The sequence below is a fragment of the Hyla sarda genome, chromosome 5 (assembly GCF_029499605.1).
Source record: "Hyla sarda isolate aHylSar1 chromosome 5, aHylSar1.hap1, whole genome shotgun sequence".
Classification (NCBI taxonomy): domain Eukaryota; kingdom Metazoa; phylum Chordata; class Amphibia; order Anura; family Hylidae; genus Hyla; species Hyla sarda.
In genome coordinates this window covers 180791963-180809051 of record NC_079193.1, presented here as the reverse complement: position 1 = coordinate 180809051, position 17089 = coordinate 180791963, and positions in this window count along the sequence as shown.

Sequence of the window (17089 nt, the reverse complement as noted above, 5' to 3'; positions counted from 1 at the left end):
GGATCAATAGCCCATTTATGTTTTTATTCTACATTATGTTTAGTCAAATAAAATGTTAGCAACAATATAACCTAAGCCTCTTAAGAAACCAATTGATCTATCAGTTCTCAAGAAAAGTGCTTAGAGTAATGGCAACTGGAGCTGACAGTGTAAATGACTAGGAGAATGTAGCTTCAAATTTTTGGTTCAATGCTCTGAGGCACAATGGCATGATTTCTGAACATCGACACGGCAAGTGTTCAGCATAGGTGACCAAGTGTTACGCCTAGCGCTCCGGGTCCCCGCTCCTCCCCGGAGCGCTCACGGCGTCTTTCTCCCTGCAGCTCCCCGGTCAGTCCCGCTGACCGGGAGCGCTGCTCTGTCATGGCCGTTGGGGATGCGATTCGCACAGCGGGACGCGCCCGCTCGCGAGTCGCATCCCAGGTCACTTACCCGTTCCCGTCCCCTGCTGTCATGTGCTGGCGCGCGCGGCTCCGCTCTCTAGGGCGCGCGCGCGCCAGCTCCCTGAGACTTAAAGGGCCAGTGCACCAATGATTGGTGCCTGGCCCAATTAGCTTAATTGGCTCCCACCTGGTCCCTGACTATATCTAACCTCCTCCCATGCACTTCCTTGCCGGATCTTGTTGCCCTTGTGCCTAGTGAAAGCGTTTTGTGTGTTTAAAACCCTGTGTACCAGAACTTCTGCTATCTCCCCTGACTACGAACCTTGCCTCCTGCCCCCGACCTTCTGCTACGTCCGACTTTGCTTCTGCCTACTCCCTTGTACCTCGCCTATCTTCAGCAGCCAGAGAGGTGAGCCGTTGCTAGTGGATACGACCTGGTCACTACCGCCGCAGCAAGACCATCCCGCTTTGCGGCGGGCTCTGGTGAAAACCAGTAGTGTCTTAGAACCGGTCCACTAGCACGGTCCTCGCTATCCCTCTCTGGCACAGAGGATCCACCTCCTGCCAGCCGGCATCGTGACAGTAGATCCGGCCATGGATCCCGCTGAAGTTCCTCTGCCAGTTGTCGCTGACCTCCCTACGCTGGTCGCCCAGCAAGCTCGTCAGATCGCCCAGCAGTCGCAACAGATAGCGCAACAAGATCACCAGCTGTCGTACTTGACCACCATGACACAGCAACTCCAGTCACAACTACAGCAAGTACAGTCGCAGCTACAGCAGCAACAACCATCTCCTCCGCCAGCTCCAGCACCCCTTCCGCGGCGAGTGGCCGCTCCTAGCCTCCGCCTGTCCTTGCCGGACAAATTTAATGGGGACTCTAAGTTTTGCCGTGGCTTTCTTTCGCAATGTTCCTTGCACTTAGAGATGATGTCGGATCAGTTTCCTACTGAAAGGTCTAAGGTGGCTTTCGTAGTCAGCCTTCTGTCTGGAAAAGCCCTGTCATGGGCCACACCGCTCTGGGACCGCGATGACCCCGTCACTGCCTCTGTACACTCCTTCTTCTCGGAAATTCGAAGTGTCTTTGAGGAACCTGCCCGAGCCTCTTCTGCTGAGACTGCCCTGCTGAACCTGGTCCAGGGTAATTCCTCCGTTGGCGAGTACGCCATACAATTCCGTACTCTTGCTTCTGAACTATCCTGGAATAATGAGGCTCTCTGCGCGACCTTTAAAAAAGGCCTATCCAGCAACATTAAAGATGTTCTGGCCGCACGAGAGACTCCTGCTAACCTGCATGAACTCATTCATCTAGCCACTCGCATTGACATGCGTTTTTCTGAGAGGCATCAAGAGCTCCGCCAGGAAAAAGACTTAGATCTCTGGACACCTCTCCCACAGTCTCCACTGCAATCTGCGCCTAGGCCTCCCGCCGAGGAGGCCATGCAAGTGGATCGGTCTCGCCTGACCCTGGAAGAGAGGAATCGCCGTAAGGAAGAGAATCTTTGTCTGTACTGTGCCAGTACTGAACATTTTTTGGTGGATTGCCCAATCCGTCCTCCACGTCTGGGAAACGCACGCTCGCACTCAGCTCTCGTGGGTGTGGCGTCTCTTGATGCCAAGTCGGCTTCTCCACGTCTCACGGTACCTGTTCGGATTTCCACTTCAGCCAGCTCTCCCCTCTCAGCCGTGGCCTGCCTGGACTCTGGAGCTTCTGGGAATTTTATTCGGGAGTCCTTTCTGAATAAATTCCGCATTCCGGTGACCCGTCTTGTCAAGCCACTCCACATTTCCGCGGTCAACGGAGCCAGGTTGGATTGCACCGTGCGTTACCGCACGGAGCCCCTCCTAATGTGCATCGGACCTCATCACGAGGAGATTGTATTTTTTGTCCTTCCTAATTGCTCTTCTGAAGTTCTCCTTGGACTACCCTGGCTTCAACACCATTCCCCAACCCTGGATTGGTCCACTGGGGAGATCAAGAGTTGGGGTCCCTCTTGTTCCAAGGACTGCCTTCAACCGGTTCCCAGTACTCCCTGCTGTGACCCTGTGGTTCCTCCTGTATCCGGTCCCCCTAAGGTCATTAAGGACTCTGCCTGCCACAGGAAACGCCCCTCCCCCCCTCCCAGTTCCATCAGGCAAGCTTCTGTGTCCCCTCATGGCCCTCGTCCTGGTGTCACACTGCCCCGTGCCAGGTCTCGCCCTCTGCCCTCTCTCCCCATTCCTACTCCTGCGGTTCTGCCTGCCGTTGAGGAATCCCTCCATCCTTTCCCGGTGTCCTCATCCCAGGGGAGGCAGTTACCCGATAAAGAGAAGGGGAGACCTAAGGGGGGGGGTACTGTTACGCCTAGCGCTCCGGGTCCCCGCTCCTCCCCGGAGCGCTCACGGCGTCTTTCTCCCTGCAGCTCCCCGGTCAGTCCCGCTGACCGGGAGCGCTGCTCTGTCATGGCCGTTGGGGATGCGATTCGCACAGCGGGACGCGCCCGCTCGCGAGTCGCATCCCAGGTCACTTACCCGTTCCCGTCCCCTGCTGTCATGTGCTGGCGCGCGCGGCTCCGCTCTCTAGGGCGCGCGCGCGCCAGCTCCCTGAGACTTAAAGGGCCAGTGCACCAATGATTGGTGCCTGGCCCAATTAGCTTAATTGGCTCCCACCTGGTCCCTGACTATATCTAACCTCCTCCCATGCACTTCCTTGCCGGATCTTGTTGCCCTTGTGCCTAGTGAAAGCGTTTTGTGTGTTTAAAACCCTGTGTACCAGAACTTCTGCTATCTCCCCTGACAACGAACCTTGCCGCCTGCCCCCGACCTTCTGCTACGTCCGACTTTGCTTCTGCCTACTCCCTTGTACCTCGCCTATCTTCAGCAGCCAGAGAGGTGAGCCGTTGCTAGTGGATACGACCTGGTCACTACCGCCGCAGCAAGACCATCCCGCTTTGCGGCGGGCTCTGGTGAAAACCAGTAGTGTCTTAGAACCGGTCCACTAGCACGGTCCTCGCTATCCCTCTCTGGCACAGAGGATCCACCTCCTGCCAGCCGGCATCGTGACACCAAGGTGACCTGATGGCATGGTTTCCTGTTGGCATTTAGATTTTGGCTCAGTCATACTCTGTATAGCCCTTTTACCTTATTCTATAATGTGATATGTCTTGACATCTAAGAGCCAGAACTGCAGATTATGATTCTTCTTCTTATAAACATGATGAAGAGGGAACTCCTGAAACCAGGCTCATCTTTTTTCCATCCTACGAGACTTGTTTGGTGCTCACATTCCCAGGGGAGATATCACCAATTGTTTTTTAGATGGCAAAAGAATAGACTATGGTTATCAGCTTGTACAGGTTCTCTTTGTCAATGACTGGCAAACTGTGTATTTTGAGATGACACATTTCCATTGTGCTCAGCCTACGCTTGGTGTCATTCAACCTAGACATGTTTTCTGTGGTTCCTTTTATTAGTAAATTTGTATTTGCTGTATGTTTTTTTTCTGTTTATTTCTCAATGTTTCCCACATGGTTCACATTCTTCACAAAAAATCCTTGAATCCTAATAAAGTTGGATTCATAAGTATAATCGTGGTAATTATTATTTATTTATTTTTTTATGCCAAAACCAGGAGTGGGTTCAAAACATATAAAAATATGCAAATCTTTCTATAATTTTTTTTTCTGTGTCAGTTTCTCTCCTTATTTTGTCTAAAAATATTAACCAAATACTATGTGGGAACCTAGCATAATAATAAAATAATAATGTTCTGCAATCCCTTGTGAACCTTTCATATTGGGAGGTTTTGGGCTTTCATTCCACCATGTAAGAGAGTGAATCAAACCGATTGACTATGACTAGCTAAAGAATATTTGTCATATAATATTTTAATGGATAACTGTAACATAAATCTATAAACATGATGCTAACTTATATGTATTCGAGCATTAAAGTATACACACCGCTTTTATGATGCAAAATGTTGCTTTATTTCCTTTTCGCCTTAAAACGTAAATAAATAAAATCATGAATAAATGAATAAATAATGTAATTAATGAATAAATAACATTAATAAACCTTTTTTTTCTATATGAACTCATTAAGTGTGGAATATAAACTGCTTGGTGGAAATTATAAGGAAAGTTAAGTGTTGTCCTTTATCATACTATCTCTGGATATGAGCCGGATTTGAAATCAGTAAATCTGTGACTTCCATATTTATAGATGGTAGCCGGGTGCTATAGTGACTGTTTACAATCTTTTGTGCAGAAATCGCAAGGCTTAATAATTGTGTTAGATAGATCCTTTAATTGAGAAAAAGGTGACTAGAGCTGAATATGGGAACAACACAGGCCAGCTGTTTGGTCTGGCAAAGGGCTTTGTGTACTTGTATGATATATCCAGAGCGACCTTTTAGATTCCATGTACATAGTAACAATTAAAAGTACACAATGACTTCACAATGTTCACTGTGACAGACTGCAGGTTGGCTGCTTCCCATAACAGCCTCCCAGGCAGTGAGAAACAAAGAGCCAAAGCCCATCTGTACAACACTCTGAATGCCTCATGTTTCTAAGAGCGTTCTTTGTTTCTCCAAACGCCCCAGGAAGCTCTTCAACAAACAAAACTCAGAGGTCCAGAGGAGTCGAGTCATGGCATTAATATGATAATGAATTCTGGATTAAAATGACAGACGTTACAAAGAAATAGATTCTTTTGATAGCAAGTTGTTGATTTGATTGAATGTGATTTGTTTGGCTTAATATTGATTTTGAGAGAACATTTATCACAAGTGTACATATTTTCTAAATAGCGTTCCTTGAATCTTGCATTACTGTCCTACAAGGACAGATTAGGAATCTCCACTAAACAGAAACATAATTATATTCTACTGCTCCACCTGTAAAAAAATGATGTATCCCTGCTACGACTATGAATATATTCATGTACGTTTCTGTTCCAGTGGCCTGGGTGAAGAGTTTGCGGCTAATATAAAATGAGATTCTTGTTTCTCATTTCAATATGAAATGGATTTAATTGTAGCTGTGCTTGACAGAGGATGCAGCTTGTGATAAATTGCTTTTCAATAACAAAGATGTAAAAGAATTAAAACTGTTGCAGTGTCAAAATGTACAGTATCGTGGTACATGATAAAATAATTGGAGCTAAATCAGTTACTGGATAATTCCAGTGTAATACAAGATGTGGGTATCAGCCAACAAAGTACATGCAATGCGCCACATGCAGGCTGTAGGGTAAAATTTCAAAAAATTGTTATTTAACCTCTTCCCGCAAAAGGATGTACATGTACCTCCTGGAAGTGACTGCATTCCTGCAACATGAGGTATATTTCTGTCCTGTATCATTAACTTTAGAGGTGCGGTGACAGTTTAAGAACTGCCGAGCATCCCAGAAGCTGGCTGGGGACCAGTCACAGTGGTTTCTGGCCGATCATTGCTCCTATTTGACTGTCACATACCAATAGGATTTAGATGGGAGGTGGGATGGCAATGTCTCCTCCTTCCCTCCATCTGCAATGCTTTACTCAGTAAAGTGATCAGAAGAGGAAAAGGCTGCAGGGGAGAGGTCCACCACAGTTGTGAGATGAACTTTGATCCCGACAGTTAAAGCTATATGTGCAGCAATTTACAAAAGAAGATGGTCAGCCCTCACCAATTCTGTGCAGGTAAAATCCTCTTTTATTAAGTAGCAGATAACAGGTAAAAAGAAACTTTAATATGGACCAGGATGTAACACCTCAGTTCAGACCAGGTAACAGCTGTTGTGCATGTATACTTCAGACCACCTGTATATTTATAAATCATAAATGCAAAGAATAAGTCCTCACAAAATTGTGTTGCTGAAAAAAAAAATTCGGCTGAGAACATAGTGAACAACAAAAAAAAATTTTTGTAAAAATAATATAAATTTTATAGTGTAAATATAAAAAAAACTAGTATATAAATGAGGCATTAACATAATCGTACTGCCCTGCAAACTTAATAAAAAAAAAAACATTAATATTGAAAATGTTGCCAAAATTAAAAAATTTTGTTAATACTGCCTCTATAAATATGAAATAAAAAGTGATCACAATATCATATGTACCCCAAAATGCTACCTCAATCAATGTCAACTCATCCCTCTAAAAACATGCCCTCATACAGCTCCATTAGTGGAAAAAAAAAAGTTACAGTTATCTGGCAATTTACAAAGACAATTTTGTAACAAAAATTGGTTTTATAGTATAAATGGAACAAACCATAAACAGAGTATATAAATTTGGCATTTCCATAATCGTACCAAAATGCAGTGTAAAGAACATGAATCGAAAGAAGAACAATTTTAATGAAGAATAATGTTTTTTTATTTATATCACCACAGAAAAAGTTGAATAAAAAAGGATCAGAGTGATACATGTATCCCAGAATGGTACCAATGAAAACATCCACTTTGCTCCCCTCAACCCTCTGCAACTTCATATGATGTTGACAAAATATCTTAACTAAAAGGAGGCCCCAAAATCCACTGAAGCATGTGTGTGGGTCATGTAGTGCTCTAGGGCCACATATGGGATATTTTTTCAAATGTCAGAATGAGGGGAATAGATATTGAGTAGCATTTCTCAATCAACACCCCCTGTTTTACAGAAAAAATTGATTAAAATGAAAAATCGGCAAAAAATAAAATTTTTACATTCTGCCTCCACCTTGCTTTCAATTCTGTGAAAACCCTAAGGGGTTAATAAACATTGTAAATGTCATTATGAATAGTTTGAGGGGTGCAGTTTTTAAAATGGGTGATTTATGGGGGTATCTAACATACAGGCCCTTTAAATCCACTTCAGAACTGTTATGATCCGCGCTCTGGCCGCTCATGCTGGCCATGAGCACATTGCCCCGCTCCCCCACCAGCCGGCGGGGCTGTGATTCGCATTGCGGGACGCGCCCGCATGTGAGTCCCAGCCCATCACTCACCCCAGTCCTCTGCTGTCTCCTCTCCCGATTCTCAGCTCCGACACATGCCGGAGCTTTAAGATTTAAAGGGCCAGTGCGCCCATAATTAGATTTGCACCTGTCAGTCACTTAAAAATTCTTGCTCCTCCCACACAAAGAGAGGTGCTGAGAAACAGGAAGTAGAACAGAAAGAACAAGGGTTACAGATTATTAATTTGTCTAAAAAGGAATTAAATAAAGAGGAAATGAGTGTACTATGAAAATGTTTATCATTTGTGCCTACTTTCAAATACAGTGCATTTCATTGGGTAAAGGATATAAATTTGTATGCCCGTAAATTAAAATGGCGAAAATATTTTTTACAAACAGACCAAAGACTGGCAGAACTACACGGTCTGGACCAGTCGGAGGTTCCGCTTTTCAGGGAAATGGCAGATTTGGTGCAAGAAGGGCAGAGCCAAGAAGGTAAGGGTCCATTTCCCACACTGAACAAAAAAGTACCAAACCTCCACCACTGGGAGACTATGTACATATTGTATATTTTTGTCAGTGTGGTGACGCAGGCCCTAAAAAAAAATAGAAAAAACAAAAGTCACTAACCAAATTCTGTTGTATCATGAAAGGAGGGCACTGGTGTCTCTAGAATCCGATTCCTCCCTGGTCATCAAACCCTCAGATAAAGGGGGAAACATCGTGGTGATGGCCAGGGAGGAATATCGGAGGATGTGCCTAGACATCTTGGATAATCGGGAATGCTATGCAAAACTAAGAAGGGATCCTACTAAAGAATTCAGTGAAGAATTGTGTCTGATTCTGCAACAGGCAGTTGAGGATAAACTGATAGATCAGGCAGAGTTTAACTATTTAAAACCAATAACACAGAGAGTGGCGTGTTTTTATAGCGTCCCAAAGATACATAAAGGGTGCCCGCCCCTAAGAGGACGCCCGATAGTCTCAGGCATTGATAATATAACTCAGAGACCGAGTGAATTTGTGGACCAGATTTTATGTCCCTTTGTGTATGACCTGCCCTCCTATGTGAAGGATACTACAGATGTTTTGAGAAGACTTGAGGGCCTACATCTAGAGGAGGGGGCATTTTTGGCCTCCGTAGATGTAGAAGCCCTCTACTCTACTCTGCAAAGCAGTTGAGTTTTTTCTAAGAACAAGAGGGGTCCAATTCCAGACACATTATAACTTTGTGATGCAACTGTTACAGTTTATTTTAACCAGAAACTATTTTCTCTTTGAGGACGTGTCCTTCCACCAGCAGCAAGGTACAGCTATGGGGAGCCCCTGTGCCCCCAGTTATGCTAACCTGTACCTCGGCTGGTGGGAGGACCAGTACGTCTTCACGAATGAGATGTCGTCATGGACCGGACACATAAATATGTGGATCCGGTTCATCGACAAAATCTTTCTAATATGGACATTCACAGAGAGATCTTTTCTGGACTTTGTGTCTGTGCTCAACTCCAATAATTTTGGGGTTGAGATTTACACATGCAATCAGTAAAACCGACATGGTTTTCCTGGATTTGAAAATCTGTGTGACAACAGACAATAATGTAATGACAACCCTACACCGTAAAGAAACGGCCACCAATACGCTCCTTCAGTGGGGGAGTTGCCATCCACCCCCACTGAAGAAGGGTATACCCACCGGTCAGTGGATACCCCCCTACGTGACAGGGGGTATCCAAATAAAAAGGGCGTATGTTAGAGCCCTGAACAGTAATAGGGAGTTATTACTAAATCCGAGAGATGAGGATAGGACCAGAGACTCAGGGATAGAGTCCAGAATTATAGGGACTTTCGACGAAAGAGCATAAGAGGTGCAACAGATATTGATGGCACACTGGAATATTTTAAGGGCCAACGAAGCAATCTCGAGCCTTATTCCAGAGGTGCCATCAATTACGTAACGTAGAGGCCGAAATTTAAAGGATCGCCTCACACACAGTTACCTTGCCCATGAAACCCCACAGCAGACGTGGCTGATGAACAGAGCGGTAGGCATGCACACATGTGGACGTTGTTCCATATGTAGACATGTGATAGAGGGAAAAACTTTTAAAAGCCAGGTAACAGGTCGACAGTACAAATTAAAAAGCTTTGCTAATTGCAACACATGCAACAATTGCCCATGCATGAAAAATTATGTGGGCAAAACTTTTCGCCCACTGAAAAAACGCATGCAGGAGCACCTAGGAGATATCCTAAATAAAAGAAATATGCCAATTGCAGTTCACTTTAAAGAATGTCATGAGGGTAAAAATCAGGACCTCTGAGTACAAGTTATAGAGGTAGTGGAGGTGCCGGCCCGGGGAGGGAGCTGGAACCGTATATTGTTACAAAAAGAGACCAAATGGACCTTTAAAATTGACTGTGTAAAACCCAAAGGACTGAATGATTACATAGGATACTCATGCTTTATCTAATGGAATTTTGAGGTATGTCCACAATACTGATGGACATATCTGGGGGAGGAGATAAAGTAGCCAATAGCATAGGAAATTTAATACACTGGTGGCCATGTCCACAAATGCACCAACAAGCATGAAAAAATCCAAAACCAAATGTGTGATGCAGTGGTGGCCAGTATAGAAATAAGTGCCTCCAGTGTATTAATATGAAATGAATTTGAGCAGGATTTAGAGTATTCTATTTAAAGAATGTATCGGAAGTGAGCCCCGTACTGATAACCCACCTGATCCAGAGATGGAACGCAAAAAATATGGCAGTGATCGGAAAGCAAGACTTGATGCGCTCTAGCGCATGTGTGATGTGAAGCAGAGCACTGCGCATGCGCAAAAAGGAACGATTTGTTTAGGTAAAGCCAGTTGAATAGCGTCTGTAGTTCCATGGCAAGGAATGAAAGGGAGGCGCGCGCATGAAGGGAATTCCTCCCCTCTACTCTAGTAGGTGGAAATAGACCCCGGAACTAACGTCGGTACCTGGAAACAGGTGAAATTCGGGGAACTGACCTGATAGGATAAAAGTGAAAGGTGGGAGGGTCCAATAGGTATATTTAAACCAGCAGGGCCGATACCTCAGTGTACGGCCGCCATCAGAGCTGTGCACATGCATACCAGGAGAAATCCACAAGTGCAGTTTGGAAAAATGCTGTTAATCTGAATCCTGATGAATTGACAGCGAGAAATGCGAAGAATCAAGTTTAAGGACTAATAATTACCTCCCCTTGTGTCCAGATATAAGACAAGACCGGACCAGTGGAGTAGGAACTATCTATATCGGACCACAGGAGAAGCAAGTACCGGATTACAGATTTTTCAATAGCACCAAATGTCTAGAGGAAAACTGTTATGCTGTGTTTACAGATGAGGAATGATATAAGTGCAATATACAAGTGCAATATATGAAGGGGACTGTGCAATTGAATACCTGAATGTGTGCAATTAATTGTTTACAGTGAAGGTGTAATAAGATGGTGTCCTCTAAACTGGAGATAAGTGCACAAAATAGCACATAGCACTTTATATGGTAAAAGACAGAGTTCCTCTGGAGTATATAGCTGCTACTAATGATGTGAAACACAGCACACAGTATATTAATCACATACATTTATGGACATTGTGCAATAAGAAGAGTGTGCTATACAAATTACCATCTGGAACAATAAGCTGCAATAACACAGGACGGTGTGATTAAGATATATGCTGCTAAGGGATTGTGTGCAATATTAACGGCACCTATACTGCAGAATTTTCACACGGGACTGTGTAATAATAGACTATTATTGATGCTGCTTAAGTATATGGAACTGTGTGCAATGATGAACGCATGTTACGCCGAGCGCTCCGGGTCCCTGCTGCTCCCTGGAGCGCTCGCGGCGTACTCCTCTCTGCAGCGCCCCGGTCAGACCCGCTGACCAGGAGCGCTGCACTGACACTGCCGGCGGGGATGCGATTCGCATAGCGGGACGGGCCCGCTCGCGGATCGCATCCCAATCTACTTACCTGTCCCGGTCCCCGGCTGTCACGTCCTGGCGCGCGCGGCTCCGCTCTCTAGGGCGCGCGTGCGCCAGCTCTCTAAGATTTAAAGGGCCAGTGCACCGCTAATTGGTGCCTGGCCCATCCAGTGTAATCAGCTCACCTGCTCCAGGCCTATATTACCTCACTTCCCCTTCCCTGCATTGCCGGATCTTGTTGCCTTGTGCCTAGTGAAAGCGTTTCTGTGATTGCCTTACCAGACCTTTTGCCATTACCCTTGACTACGAACCTTGCCGCCTGCCTTGACCTTCTGCTATGTCTGACCTCGCCTCTGTCTAGTCCTTCTGTCCCACGCCACTCTCAGCAGTCAGCGAGGTTGAGCCGTTACCGGTGGATACGACCTGGTTGCTACTGCCACAGCAAGACCATACCGCTTTGCGGCGGGCTCTGGTGAATACCAGTAGCAATTTAGAACCGGTCCACCGGTACGGTCCACGCCAATCCCTCGCTGACACAGAGGATCCACCTCCAGCCTGCCGAATCATAACAACGCACATAGTGCATAGATGTAATCCGGCGACTTGGAGAAAAATTAATACTATGGGTGTGAGTATCTAAACACCTACTGTATAAGGATCCTGTTGTCTACTGTTTGTTATAAATGTGCACTGCTTTGGAGAAAATGGTGGCGGCCAGAGTGGTTAATTAATAAATAATTGGTTTACATTATAAACAAAGAAATAAAAGTGAAGTTTTAAGTCCCTACATTAATCATAAAAATATCCTCTCACACTTTCCCTGCTGGGTCTTTGTTGCCTCGTGCCATTGAGAAAGCATTACTGTGATTTGCCTTGCCGTGTTTCTGACCCCTTGCTCTGTGACCTGACCTTGCTTCTGTGCTGCCTGCCTAGTGACCTCTTGCTACGTTCCCGACTATGCACCAGTGCCACTTGCCCTGACCTTCTGCTATCCTGACTACGAGTTTCTGCATCCCTCCTGTGCCTCGAATCTCCTCAGCCGCCTGTGTGGTCAAGTCGTGCCAGGAGTAGCAACCTGGGCGCCGCCTGCCGCAGCAAGACCGCAGCTTTGCGGTGGGCTCTGGTGAAAACCAGTGGCACCTTAGATTCCGCTCCCTGGTATGGCCCGCGTCATCTGCAACACAGGTTCTGCGGATCCACTGCCTCCGATGTTCCTGTCTTCCTAACCATGAGTGTTACAAGAACTAAACTGGTTCCAAAAAAAAAGAAAATTTCTGAACTTTCTAATGGCCTAAAAAAGTTAAAGGATGTTTAACAAACTATGCCAACATAAAGTAGACATAATGTGGATGCATATGAATAATTTATTTATGACCATTATATCTAGAAATTTTTTTTACTAATATAAAGTACAATATGTCATGAAAAAAATTATCTCAGAATTGTTTGGGTAAGCAAAAGTCAGATTTAAATAATTAGGGCTCGGTCATTAAAGGGGTACTCCAGTGGAAAACTTTTTTTTTTTTAAATCAACTGGTGCCAGAAAGTTAAACAGATTTGGGTTAGGGTCTGTAAACTACAGAGGAAATGGTTTTCTTTTTGGAACACAGAGCTCTCTGCTGACATCATGACCACAGTGCTCTCCGCTGACATCTCTGTCATTTGGGAACTGTCCAGAGCAGCATATGTTTGCTATGGGGATTTTTTCCTACTCTAGACAGTTCTTGGACATAGATGGACATAGATGTCGGCAGAGAGCACTGTGGTCATGATGTCAGCAGAGAGCTCTGTGTTCCAAAAAGAAAACATTTCCTCTGTAGTATTCAGCAGTTAATAAGCACTGGAAGGATTAAGATTTTTTTTAATATAAGTAATTTACAAATCTGTTTATCTTTCTGGCACCAGTTGATTTAAAAAAAAAAAAGTTTTCCCAGGAGTACCCCTTTAACCTCTTAAGGACCAATGACGTTGTGGAACGTCATGGCACCCTGGGCTTTAAGGACCAATGACGTTCCACAACGTCATGGCATTTTCCGGTCTCTGCCGCTCGCCGGGCAGAGATCGGAACTGGATGCCTGCTGAAATCCTTCAGCAGGCATCCAGGGCAAACGCCGAGGGGGGCCATGTAGGCCCCCCATGTCGGCGATCGCCGCAAATCGCAAGGGAAATCGCCCTTGCGATCTGCGGCGATACCGGGCTGATCGGGTCTCTGGGACCCGACCGCCCGGTAATTTCGCATGATCCCGGCTGTCACACACAGCCAGGACCATGCTGGAGCCTAGGAGCGAGGTGGCAAGCCTGCCACCTCCTCCGATCCCCTGCGATCTGTCGGTTAGTTAACCGACCAATCGCAGGAGGGGGGGCGGTTACTTCCTCCCGTCCTGCCCGGCCCCTTGAAGTCCGGAGAGGACGGGAGGAAGACCGGAGGACGCGGCGGGGGACGGGGGAGTGCTGGGGACCGGCCCCGGTACTTACCTCGTCCCTGAAGACCCGGATCCAGACGATGAAGATGGCGGCGGCGGAGACAGGTGAGTAGATCTTCAGCCGCGGTCGGGCCCTTTACAGCAATGCACGTCGCCGTAAAGCGACATGCATTGCTGTAAAGGGACCCTGTAAACTACAACTCCCAGCATGCCCAGACAGCCCTTGGCGTCTGGGCATGCTGGGAGTTGCAGTTTTGCGACATCTGGAGGTCCACAGTTTGGAGACCACTGTGCCCTTCCAGATGTTGCAAAACTACACATCCTCAGCATGCCCTTACTGTCCAGGCATGCTGGGAGTTGTAGTGCTGTAACATCTGGCCCTTCAGATGTTGCAGAACTACAACTCCCAGCATGCCTGGACAGTTTTGGCATACTGCGAGTTGTAGTTTTGCAACATCTGGAAGGGCACAGATTGGGAACCACTGTATTAGTGGTCTGCAAACTGTAGTCCTCCAGATGTTGCAAAACTACAACTCCAAGCATGCTGGGAGTTGTAGTTCGGCAACATCTAGCTCTAAAGATGTTGCCGAACTACTACTCCCAGCATGCCTGAGAATGCTGGGAGTTGTGGTTTTGCAACAACAGGAGGCACACTGGTTGGGAAACATTGTCTGTTTCCTAACTCAGTGTTTCCCAACCCGTGTGCCTCCAGCTGTTGCAAAACTATAACTACCAGCATGCACTGATGGACTGTGCATGCTGGGAGTTGTAGTTTTGCAACAGCTGGAGGTCCCCCACCCCCCCCCCCCCCCCCACTGTGAATGTACAGGGTACATTCACATGGGCAGGGGGCTTACAGTGAGTATCAGGCTGCAAGTTTGCGATGCAGCAAATTTTGCGCGGCAGCTCAAACTCGCTGTAATCCCCCGCCCATGTGACTGTACCCTAAAAACACTACACTACCACTAAATAAAATAAAAAGTAAAAAACACTACATATACACATACCCCTACACAGCCCCCCTCCCCTCCCCAATAAAAATGAAAAACGTCTGGTACGCCACTGTTTCCAAAATGGAGCCTCCAGCTGTTGCAAAACAACAACTCCCAGTATTGCCGGACAGCCGTTGACTGTCCAGGCATGCTGGGAGTTTTGCAACAGCTGGAGGCACCCTGTTTGGGAATCACTGGCGTAGAATACCCCAATGTCCACCCCTATGCAAGTCCCTAATTTAGGCCTCAAATGCGCATGGCGCTCTCACTTTGGAGCCCTGTCGTATTTCAAGGCAACAGTTTAGGGTCACATATGGGGTATCGCCGTACTCGGGAGAAATTTCTTAACAAATTTTGGGGGGCTTTTTCTCCTTTCACCCCTCATGAAAAGGTGAAGTTGGGGTCTACACCAGCATGTTAGTGTAAAAAAAAAAATTTTTTACACCAACATGCTGGTGTTGCCCCATACTTTTCATTTTGACAAGAGGTAAAAGGGAAAAACACCCCCCAAAATTTGTAATGCAATTTCTCCCGACTACGGAGATACCCCATATGTGGGCGCAAAGTGCTCTTGGGGCGCACAACAAGGCCCAGAAGGGAGAGTGCACCATGTACATTTGAGGCGATTTGCACAGGGCTGGCTGATTGTTACAGCGGTTTTGACAAACGCAAAAAAAAAAAAACTCACATGTGACCCCATTTCGGAAACTACACCCCTCACGGAATGTAATGAGGGGTGCAGTGAGAATTTACACCCCACTGGTGTCTGACAGATCTTTGGAACAGTGGGCTGCGCAAATTAAAAATTTTGTACAGCCCACTGTTCCAAAGATCTGACAGACACCAGTGGGGGGTAAATGCTCACTGTACCCCTTGTTACGTTCCTCAAGGGGTTTAGTTTCCAAAATGGTATGCCATGTGGGGGTTATTTTGCTGTCCTGGCACCATAGGGGCTTCCTAAATGCGACATGCCCCCCGAGCAAAATTTGCTCTCAAAAAGCCAAATATGACTCCCTCTCTTATGAGCATTGTAGTTCGCCCGTAGTGCACTTCAGGTCAATTTATGGGGTACCTTCATACTCAGAAGAGATGGGGTTACAAATTTTGGGGGGTATTTTCTGCTATTAACCCTTGCAAAAATGTGAAATTTGGGGGGGAAACACATTTTAGTGAATTTTTTTTTTTTTTTTTTTTACGTATGCAAAAGGCGTGAAACCCCTGTGGGGTATTAAGGCTCACTTTATTTCTTGTTACGTTCCTCAAGGGGTCTAGTTTCCAAAATGGTATGCCATGTGGGTATTTTTTGCTGTCCTGGCACCATAGGGGCTTCCTAAATGCGACATGCCCCCGAGCAAAATTTGCTCTCAAAAAGCCAAATATGACTCCTTCTCTTCTGAGCATTGTAGTTCGTCCGTAGTACACTTCAGGTCAACTTATGGGGTACCCCCATACTCAGAAGAGATGGGGTTACAAATTTTGGGGGGTATTTTCTGCTATTAACCCTTGCATACATGTGAAATTTGGGTGGAAACACACATTTTAGTGACATTTTTAAAACATTTTTTTACATATGCAAAAGTCGTGAAACACCTGTGGGGTATTAAGGCTCACTTTATTCCTTGTTACGTTCCTCAAGGGGTCTAGTTTCCAAAATGGTATGCCATGTGGGTATTTGTTCCTGTTCTGGCACCATAGGGGCTTCCTAAATGCAACATGCCCCCCAAAAACCATTTCAGAAAAACGTACTCTCCAAAATCCCCTCGTCGCTCCTTCGCTTCTGAGCCCTCTACTGTGCCCGCCGAACACTTTACATAGACATATGAGGTATGTGCTTACTCGAGAGAAATTGGGCTACAAATATAAGTATACATTTTCTCCTTTTACCCCTTGTAAAAATTCAAAAATTGGGTCTACAAGAACATGCAAGTGTAAAAAATGAAGATTGTGAATTTTCTCCTTCACTTTGCTGCTATTCCTGTGAAACACCTAAAGGGTTAAAACGCTGACTGAATGTCATTTTGAATACTTTGGGGGGTGCAGTTTTTATAATTGGGTCATTTATGGGGTATTTCTAATATGAAGACCCTTCAAATCCACTTCAAACCTGAACTGGTCCCTGAAAAATTGTGATTTTGGAAATTTTGTGAAAAATTGGAAAATTGCTGCTGAACTTTGAAGCCCTCTGGTGTCTTCCAAAAGTAAAAAATCGTAAATTTTATGATGCAAACATAAAGTGGACATATTGTATATGTGAATAAAAAAAATAATTATTTGGAATATCCATTTTCCTTACAAGCAGAGAGCTTCAAAGTTAGAAAAATGCAAAATTTTCAATTTTTTCATCAAATTTTGGAATTTTTCACTAAGAAACGATGCAAGTATCGACAAAATTTTACCAATAACATAAAGTAGAATATGTCACGAAAAA